The following is an 11,221-nucleotide window of genomic DNA, read 5'->3' as shown; positions in this document are numbered from 1 at the left end:
CAAACACACACACACACACACACACACAGAACAATATGTAGGAGAGAGAGGTGTACAGAGGGCAGCTCATTCAAATCACTGCTAGACTGATAACATTCATGTTGGATCTATAAGTGTGTATTGGCAGGACAAACATCCCACATTTTCTACTACAGTACCCCCCTCCTAGTGGGCTTTATAATCCAAGTGATTCTCGGAGGTCTTGTAGTTTTTTTTGCATACAAAATGCCAAATGTGATTTTACTTATAGGATCCCAGAGGTGTGTTAAACCACGCCCCCTGCTGGGCAGAAGAGACAGGATCGCCCCAGGCGTCTCAGCTGGACAGAGCCGGTGACATGCAGAGTGCAAGTATTCTGTTAAGTGACTTTAAAATGAAGCAAAGAAATTAATATTAGTCTTCAGAACTTTGGTCAATCAAATGTTCTAAAATAATACATTCATTAATTTTTGTATAAAAGTATGCCATGTTTCAGTATTAGGCCTACCTCTATGCTATGAGGTGTATATGGGGGGTAATAAGCGATTCATTAGTCATTTGTATTTTGAGAAGCGCAAATAATGAGTTTTACATTTCTTTAATGTGATTAAGTGTTTTGTATTAATACACCAAAAAAAAAATAGAAAATACTTTTAAAAAACGTACAATTCATGTCCTGATGAGAAGTTTGAAATGTGATCAGAACATTTTGGCCTACTACAACAAAAATGTGTTTTCAGAGTTTGTTGTTGAAAAGATCATATATATATATTTAAAGTAAAATAAGCAAATGGGCCAAATATAATTTTTACAGTTTCTCAGATATTAAAAATTGAGTTGCTGAGAGATTTACACACATTACAACAGTTGATCATTCAGCAATGATTTATAAGCATCAGAATTATGAAAATAAAATGGGTTAAAATGAAAAAAAATCTTTAATTTCTTAAAAGTGTCACAGGGATCAGACCCAGGTCTTTATGGACACGGTTTCACAAATAAATGCAAAATGTAGGCTAACCTATTGGGAAAGGTCTGTGGATAGTTAATGGAGGTGTATATAAAAATGCTGTGGACTTATTTTCACTTTTAAAAAAAGCTTTCTTCATGGGGCCTCAAGGCAAATTGAAGCTGCAGTGATACAGCCTGCTTAATCATTAAATCTCATTAGTCCTTTTTAAAATTAAAGTTGCATGGGCCACGCGATGACAGGAATGTTGTTTATTATTGAGAAGTAGGTGGGACAATTTTGAAAAGTTTGTTGCATTTTAACTCAGGGGAAAGGACATTATATTCAGAGATCGGAAAGAAACATGTTTATGTTTTCACAAAATCCAAAAGCAAAAAATAAAAATTAATTACACATAAAAAAATGTTGAAACTATTTTGTTTGAGGTATTTTGAAATTGCATCATATGTTTTGTTCCTTAGCCAAATGGAGGCAAGCTGGTATTGTGATTAATTTGGAAGATTTTGTAATGTTTTTAGGCCTTAAGACAACATGGAAAATTTAGTAAAAGTTAATGGAAGTTACCTCAAATATATTTCAGAAATCTTTGCAATGGATCTTAAATATAGGCTGAATTATATTACACTAAATTATTGCCTTCTATGGTCACAACACAACTACAATGCATATTTTCAACATCCCAATGATCCTGCTTTGACAACCAGTTTCCATCTTACTGCACAGCGTAGCAATGCGCTCCGCTTTCAGGCAAAATTACAACAAACGACCAGATTGAGTCAAACAATATTAAAACTGTAGCCTAATAACAAAAGCTCCATTCATATTCTACTGACATACCAGCTTAAAACTAATCCTTATTATCACACAGCACATGAATATTCTCAAGGCAAATACACCTTGATGTTGTTCCCACTGATGTTCAGCAGGCCATTTAATCCAGCACCGGGGTGTTTCCCTGCCGTACCAGTCTGAAGCATGTTGTTGTAACCGAGGTTGTTAAAACCAGCGCGCTGCTGTTAAAAATACATTCCCCAGAGGGCTTGCCGAGGTCTTAACATTTAAGCAGGACAGAAAGCTTTAAGTCTCATTTAATGGAAGGTCAATATTAGTGTAAAGTTCACACTGTGTCCTTTTCATTTTTACACCTCAGAGAATGTAATAGCAGAGGTGAACTTAAGAATTAATGCTGCCTTATTGTGTTTTCCTTTATTTTGATTCCAGTCTGCCGACCTGAATCCTGAAATTGTGGAACATTTCGCAGCAAGAGAGAGGCCTAATGGACTATATAGCTCCAGGCTTGACTGTTCCATGACTCATGAACACTTAGATTTGTGGTGGGTTACTTGGTTAATTCACAGATGATACAGTCTAACTTCTTATGTGAGCACTCTCTTTCATTTAGCTGTGTGAATTTAGGCACAGCAATGTCAGTACCCTGAGGTTCAATGTGACGACTTTTTCCCTTTGCGACACAATCAATGTTCTGTAGCTGGAAGATGGATAACAACATTTTTATACAGATATTCATGGTTTCCAGATGACAATTCCTAATGACACTGTTGGTCCCCAGACATTTCCAGCAGCACCGGATTGAAGTTGACATGAAGTTGACATTTGTGGTTTTGACTTTAGACTAAACAAACACTTGGGGTTGGAAAGAAAACTACAACATTGCATAGAAGAAAAAGTAGCTGCTATTATTTAAAATACTTTTTATAAAGTAGGCATACACGTATTACAATTGCATTTGTAGAAATGCACTTTAGCCAAAAAAAGAAGCTAAAAGTAGGTCAGTCAAAATGTGCTCTGAGTAAACATTACTGCGTTGTAAGGGGTATGAGACAGGGTGAGAAACAAAAAGCTGTACGTAAATAAAATCATGTGATAACCTTAAAGACCATTATATGTCACACACGTATCACACCACATAGCACCTTTGTCTGAACGAATAACAAATTATTTTCCATATGACATTCGCAGTCTTGCATGCATTTCTGATATCAATTAGGCTACTGCCTTCCGCAGAGGGCTATAAGGTCATACGAATCCAGGAAAAAGGACAAAACTGATACAATTTAACAAAAATGACAGACAATAAACACAAGTTTGTGGACACCGCGGCGGGTGCAACAAGCATTATGAAGCCACATACATTAAACCGCCTGGAGCTGAGGCAGGCAACTCAGAGATGTAAACACTACTCCACAGCTTCTTGAGGTTTTTGCCCCACAGTGTTGAGTGCACACACACGCAACGCTACATTGCCTAGCAACGTCAACTTCCTCCTCTGTCCAATGTCGCAACAAGCATTATAATTTGTGTTGTTGTAGGCCACTCACCTGTCATAAGCATATTCCTTGAATCTTGTGCACCTGAAGTCTTCCACAACGCTCTAGGTTCGGCCTCTTTGCTTGTTCATTCCCAACGCGTCCACTCGGTCCAACTGAGCTCCACATAGTTTACAAACATTTAGAAACGACAATAGAGTGAGGTGAGAGTGAAGAGTGAAGGGGAATGTAGTCCAAAAAATTGTAGCGAGGCCTCACACACCCGCTCAAGGTTCATAAATGAACACAGAAGTCACCATTAAAGAATCCAAACTTGGATTAGCATTTAGCGTGTTAGCCAAACATTTGCGGCATGCACCTGTAGGTCACGCAACATTGTGGATGTGTTTGATTTGGTTCACTTCGCGCGCGTGCCGGGTGGTGCATTTAACCAGTGAAAAAACCAAGTGGCAACTTCCGGGGATGATCATCAGCACGGAAATAACAAAAACTGTAGCCCAACGAGTGGCCGCTTGAGGTTTTTTATAAAGTTATTATAAAAGAAAAAAACAAAACATTAAATTTTATAAGGCTTGCAGAAAGACAAATTAGGGGCGTGGCCGAGTGACAGATATGGCTGAGTGATAAAAAAAAATCACCTCAGCTAAGTCAATCTCTGAACTTAACCTCGTGGCCTTGTTGGGCCTTTACAGATTTTTTTCATGCAAATAGAAGAAATCACATGGCTTACTTTGCGGTACTAACAGACCATTGAAGACATTTAGTGTTTCACTTCGTCTGCTTGCAGCCACAAGGTTCCGGGTTCAATTCCCTGGCTGGGGATATTGTTTAAATAATCATATTGTATTAAGAATTGATATACTTAAACAGGTAAATATTGCTGGGCAGTGGTTAGCATTGTCAACTTGCTGCTGTAACGGTTCTGTGTTCAATTCCCAGGCTGAAGCTTTTCTTTGAATTTTTATTTTTGGCCATTTTGCCTTTATTAGATTGGACAGCTGGAGAGAGACAGGAAATATGGGGAGAAAAGAGTGGGCAGTGACATGCAGCAAAAGGCCAAGTGCAGTAGTTGAACATGTGGCCTCTACGTCTGGTTTGATTCCCACCTCTGGCAGACCATCAATCATATTCCAGTAAAGTCCTTAAACATTACAATTGTGCAAACCTATAATCGTTTCAAATCTTTGAACGGAGCACTCGCACCAGTGTATTAAAGCGTGCACAGGTAATTACTGCAGGGAGTTGTGGTGGTGTTGTGACTGGCACTGTGGACTCACAACAGAAAGGTTCTAGGACCGAAGCTGCCTGAAGCCGATTTGTGTGAAGCTTGGTTTTCTCAATGTGCATTTATGTATACTGGGTCGTCAGGTTTCTCTCGTGGAGTGTGGATTTGATTAGAAGAATTGTGATTTCTTTGGAAAAAGTGATCTGATTTCAAGTAATCTAATAACTATTTACATTCACTTGTATTCAATTAAATTTAACTACTATAATAAACTACTCCCATTATATAAATAAAGAATTATTTGCAGATGTAAAATTTAAAACAATTTCCATATAACTGTAATATTAATGCTGTGATCAAATAGAAAATAGGTGAACTGAGCTGGGGCCTTTCTGAGTGGAGCTTGGTTGTTCTCAATTTACATGAATTAAAACTGAGTAGTTGTGGAGTGTGGGGTGATAGCTCAATGTATAGCATACCTGACCGATGAAGAGTACATTCTTTCCAATTCCACCACAGTCATTTAACAATACAATTATGCTCAACCAAAATGATTTCAAAACTTCAAATGAGCACTTGAAGGCAGGGTAGCCAGATAGCTCAATGGATAGAGTGAACAAACTGTGTATGTAAGGGGTATGTTCATGGACAGAGCACCTGTCCTGTGCATTGGAGATTGCTGGTTCAATTCCCCTTCCCAGACCATCTCTATAGTATTCCCCTTTCCAGTACAGTCATTTAGCGTTTCAATTGTGCCACACTATAAGGATTTCAAAACTCTGAACAAACCCCTTAAGGAAGCGTATCCACTTAGCTCAACGGACAGAGCACCTGTCCCTTGCATCGGAGTCATTTAACATTACACTTGTGTAAAACTATGATCAGTTCAACTGGTTCAAGTGTGGAGTGTGGACCACTTAGAGGGATGACAATCAGTTAGCTCACCGGAAAGAGTGCCTGACTCGTGTATCAAGGAGTATGTTCAGATCCTGTTCTTGGTTCTTCATTACAATTTCCTCTATAGTCATTTAACAACACATTTATGATGAACCACAATAATTTCAAAACTCCAAATAACCACCGATCAAACAGCTCAATGGATAGGTTCCCTTCGTGTGGACTGTGGAGCCATATCTGGAGTGAAAGTGAATTTCATGACACAGCTCTTTGACTCTCTGGGGTAATTACGCTGCGATGTATGTTTATGTTAACTAATAGGACCTGTGATGTTTGCCGACTGACCTCAGCTGAAACAGCGACTGACCAACAGGCACATGAGCTCGACCCGGTGAGTGCCAGGCAGGTATATCATACTTTGATCCGGCAGCTATCAGTCTAACTTCACCGCACTATCAAAGCACCATCTCTCCTTGGAAAGGGATCGTCTTTCTTATCACAACAAGGACCCTGCTTCTGCCTTGCACAACTGGATCCCAGCTCCTGGGTGGTCTCAGGGCTTAGCTGCGTAATAACTGTGCCTTGCTGTTCCAAGAAGATGTGGAAAACAGCGAGGATGCCTCATTTCAGCCCAATAGGAATCGCCTGATAACGCTGATGGAGCTGATAAGGTAAGCTGATGAAAAGCCTAGTTCCTCAAAATGAAAAAAATGAAAAGTTATCGAGGTGGAGGCATGTGGGCCGAAAAAATATGATGTATTACCAAGATTAAAGTGATTTCATCGTTATTAATATCTAATCCACGCATTCGTTCCATGCCCATATCTGAATGTGGAAGCATGGAGGAGGAGCACAGTGGAGCTGAAGGTGGACGTTCAAAAGCAGCATCAAGTGGGGCGCTGAATGTCGTATTTCTACTCTACTGCCACTCTTCCATGTCCCTGACCAGGACCTGGAACCGGTCCTGGACTCTTTGCAGGAGTGGAGGTCAGAGAAGGGGGTGTGGTCTCTCCTCGTCTACCCCATTTCCTGCCTTCCACACCAGCTCTAATTGGAAATTTGGGTGGCCCTGTTTATTTACATGGTTGAAATGCGGCGAGGTTGTATTTATATTTTCATGGCGCGTTCTCAGCAGTGCTGCATTACATAGCCTTCCCCTGAGATCGCTGTGGGAGAGGGAGAGGAGCGTAGAGCGCTCCGATGGTTGAATGTGTACGTGCGTGTGCGTGTGTGTGGAGGAGGAAGATGATGGAGGTTGTATGAGGACTAATTTCCTGCACTGTAAATCTGCACTTAATAATCTGAAGATAAGGTCTTTAAATATCTATGTTGCCATTTAGGTTCTAAATAGGTTCCCCAGCAGATTCAATCAAAAGAAATTGGACATTGAAAATGTAATAAAATAAAAGAATCATAAATTTGATTTGATTTTATAATAAACATTGTATTAAAATTTTAGATGCAATAAAAAAAAATCAAGGTAAAACTGAGCTTGCCCTTGTAACACTTCCATAAGAAGTTACAAATAGTAAATGACACTTTTCCTATTGCTAGTCAGAGAACCTATGCATGAGAAGGACTAGGATTCAAGGATTCAAAGGTCTATGTAAAGCCCCTTTCCCACTGGTCAAAAAAAACAGCTAACACCCAGCTTTTTTGCTTAATGGGAAAGGCTACAATCGGCATTCAGACCCGGGTCAAATGACTCTGCAGTAGACCTGGGTAATTATCACCTCGGCTCCAATCGGCAATGGTGGGAACACGTTAATTGCCGCCCCCTTTCTGGTGCGATTCTCCGTCCGAGCAGCACTCGAACATCGTTCCAAATTTGTCGGCGCCGAGTTTGATAAACAGACTGAATGAGTAAGAGATTCAATAAAGACCGAACCACCGTAACATCTTCACTGTTTACTAACCCTGTCTCCTGTGTATTTGTGACGTCACTCGGTGACGCAGCAGAACAGAGACCGAAGGAGTATACTCCACTGGCTATGGGAAAATCTGCATTTTTTTGCCGGGTCTAAAAAAAACGCGCCAACACGTTACTTTTGGTGGGAAAGCGGTATTATATATATGTAATTTTGTGCAGCGAAAGCAATGTGTCATGCTCTTAAAGATATGCTAAAAGAATAGGGGTAAGAAAAAAGAAATAAGGTTAAAATTCAAGTAAAGAAATGATGCATATATATCAAATAAAACAAAGGTAAAAATGTACATATGTCTACTAATAAACAAACCAGTTCCCTTGTATACACTCTTTAGGTAAGACTAAGGAATTGTTTCACTTTCTAATCCAATAATGTTCGGAGAAGCAGTTTGACAATTACTCTACACAAGGCTATGGTTTTAGAAAGTACACACTAGCTTGAGAGCCTCTAACCTAAAGGTCTCTCAGGTCCCATAAGTACACATGGATAAAAACGATCCGTAGATGAGCCATGTCAGAGTGGTGGCAGTGTGTGTTTATCTTTCAGGCCCGGGCTGCTGAGTGGCGGAAGGCAGAGCTTTCTAGTCAAGCCGTGGCTACAGAGATCCTGGACCTGACTCTGGATAAAGTAAACACATGAGCACACACACACACACACACACACACATACACACATACAGAGACATTCACAGGGCTCTCCCGTCCTCCTCCCTGCCCGTCAGCTGGAGACCACACACCCAGACCACACAGAGTCTGAGAGCAGGCCGAGTCACTCTCACGCAATGCGGCCCACGAGCTGTCACTCTGACCACCTCCGGCTCCGTCTCCTGCGTGTCACTTGACACACAAAACCAAAAAATGTGATCAGAAATGTGGAAAAGGAAAGACGTGCAATCGCTACTCTTTCTTTTGACAGAAAAATGTTAAGATTTGAAACAAAAAATTAATTCTAATGAATTTAGGACATACATTATACATACATGTGTGTGTATGCACTACAGCATGTGTGGATTTACGTGTATGTTGAGGCAGGGGTGTTACAGGGAGTCACGTCCCTGGGCTATTAAGAGTGCTCAAAGGATTTGTGAATGTCCCGCTTACTGCAGTCCAACCCCCCCCAAAATGTGTGAACATCATGGGGGTTTGTGTTCGTGAAGGGGCTTCATATTTCCACTCTCTCCAGCTCTCCTAGCACAGCAACCGACTTATGATACATCACTCCCTGCTGGTCATTTATTTTACTGCACGTAGGTCAGTGAAGTTTTTCTTTACTTTACTGCTTTAAACTCTTCCGCATTTTTCGTCTGACTTTGGAGCAAATCTAGATCTTTCATTTTAATGTAACTCGCTTTATCTACGATACCCCTGCTAGTTGCCCCCCCCACACACACACACACTCTTGTGTCTTTGCCAGGTAGACCATCATATTGTTCTGCTTATCAGCCCTTATCTGTTTACACTCGTGTCCCAAGTCATCTAATTGTTTTCTATTCCTTATCCGACAACTGTTATTGCTTTCCTGCCATCATAATGCACCGGGTCAAGCACATTGTTATCTGAAGAGTCTCTGATAAACACAGACATCTGAAAACAATTCAGGCTGATTTATTGTGCCGATAAAGATTTCACTTACTGGTGTTGGAGAGAAATTCTCATGCCTTCATGTAGGTCATTTCCAGAGTTAATAATCATTGGTTGTTTTTATAATAATATAATGAAAATGATGGTAACATTTTAATAGGAAGATGATAGAGGCTGTGAAGTCTAAACATGTCAGCTTAATGTTCTCAGTATTCGGTCCCATGAGCTTCTCCGTCATCAGACTGCAGCATCAGCAGTGGGCCTGCGGGTGATGATGGGTGGATTTGCAGTGTCATTTTTAGGGGTCACAATTCGTAAAAAAGGAGATTTAGGTCACGACCTTCCTAACAACGGGGTCAACAAGCTGGATTAGCCGGAGTTGACAAGGGTTAAACAGGACTGTCATCAGATCGTGGGCAGGGGTCTGACCCTAAACATGCCGGGGTCACAGACTCTAGTCTAGTATAGAATTACCACAGGTATGTTCTCAGGGAAAGGGAATGTGGCCAGGCGTTCATCAGTATTTGTGAGTGCAGTGATGGCAGTGATTTATTCGGCAAAAGGTTATTCTACAAGCTTTGTATTTGTCTGTATTGGTATAGAATATCCTAATGCCTCTCAAGTGCTTTAAAGCTACTATAACAACCAATGGTATTGTATGTACAACACTTAGAGTGGTGTATGACGACCCAGAACATTCAGCAGTATTTCATTACTTTAAACAGGGGTGTAGATAAGGCTTGCTTTACACCTCAGACTCATAACTGTGGGGAGGATACTGCCCCCTGCAGTCTGTTCCATTGCATGTTTGGCTTGTCATAACTGCTCATCATCTGTGCACCTTATGCAAAAAGAAATATACACTTTCTCCTTTATATGCCTCGGCGCCGGTGACAGCTGATGTTTTCAGGTTGTCCGTCCGTATGTCCATCCGTCTGTACGTCCCATTCTTGTAAACACGATATCTCAGAAACGCCTTGAGGGAATTTCTTCAAATTTGGCACAATTGTCCACTTGGGCTCAAGGATGAACTGATTAGATTTTGGGGATCAAAGGTTGAAGGTCAAGGTCACTGTGATCTCATGTGCATTCTATTTTTGTGAACCCGATATCTTAGGAATACCTGGAGGGAATTTCTTCAAATTTTGCACAACTGTTGACTTGGAGTCAAGGATGAACTGATTGGATTTTGGTGGTTAAAGGTCAAGGTCACTGTGACCTCACAAAACATGTTTCTTTTCCCCCCGGGGATAATTAAGGTATTTCTGATTCTGATTCTGATTATTATAATTTCAGAATTCCAACGCTTATCATGATAAAAGTTGGCACAGACGTCCTCTTGGACTCAACAAAGATCTGATTAGATTTTGGTGGTCAAAAGTCATAGGTCAAGGCCACTGTGATTGATTTAGACCAAAAGGTACTCGTATGAATTCACCCTTCCTCTCACTGGATGACGACCAGGAAAGGGGGCCTCCTGTTCCCCTGGTTATCCACAACAAGCTCTTTGATCTTGTTAATATTGAACTTAAGGGGATGATAATTGCATCATGCGTCAGAGCTCTTTATCAGTACTCTCTCCTCCTCTGGAAAAATAGTCTCTAAATGAGGGCAGCATATTTCTCAGTGGAAACTATTCACTGGAATCATACATGTCGCTATTGACTTAACTACTTAATACCTTTTGTTTAATAACTCAAACATCTAGAGTCTACACAGACAGGAATGTAGCTTCAACTTGACTAGTTGGCGGAGGCATACAACCGCAAGGCGGTAATTCTAGGTACTAGATACCTGTGCCCTAATGATACAGATAAGTGCTCAGTGAAGAAACCCCTTCCTTGTGCCCTCATCCTAATACTTATAATTAACCTACCACATGACCCTTAGTGGTCACTGCAACCCAAGCAGCGTTGCCAACATCAACAGACCCAGGCTCAGCCATGTAAGCTCCAGATACTGACAATGCTGATACTACAATAATGTTTTTTGATTAAACCCAACAGCGAAAAATCGAGAGAGAAAAGTTTATAGAGAGAGGTGTGTTAGAAAGAAGACGGGGAAGGCCGGATTGAGCCGTACGCTCTACCTCCCCCTACTCCCTCATTTTCCGGGATGGAAAGCCTGGACAAGAAAGTTCAGTGCTCTGTGCCACAGCAGGGGCCAGGAGTTGTGTGAGTGTGTTATCTGTAGCTTCACTAACCAGCAGATGTCAGCAAAACAAATTTCCTTGTGATTCACCCTCTGTTTCTTCTCGTCTCGGAGCCTTGATGTATGACGCATAGATAAATAGAGAAACAAATCAACGTTGCATTTCATTCAAATTTCTTGAGTAGCGTTTTGCTAAAAATCTG

This window comes from Semicossyphus pulcher, unplaced genomic scaffold, assembly GCF_022749685.1.
Source record: "Semicossyphus pulcher isolate SPU_LCO1_2020_fin unplaced genomic scaffold, fSemPul1.0.p SCAF_7, whole genome shotgun sequence".
Taxonomy (NCBI): Eukaryota; Metazoa; Chordata; class Actinopteri; order Labriformes; family Labridae; genus Semicossyphus; species Semicossyphus pulcher.
Note: the sequence above shows the minus strand (reverse complement) of the source record.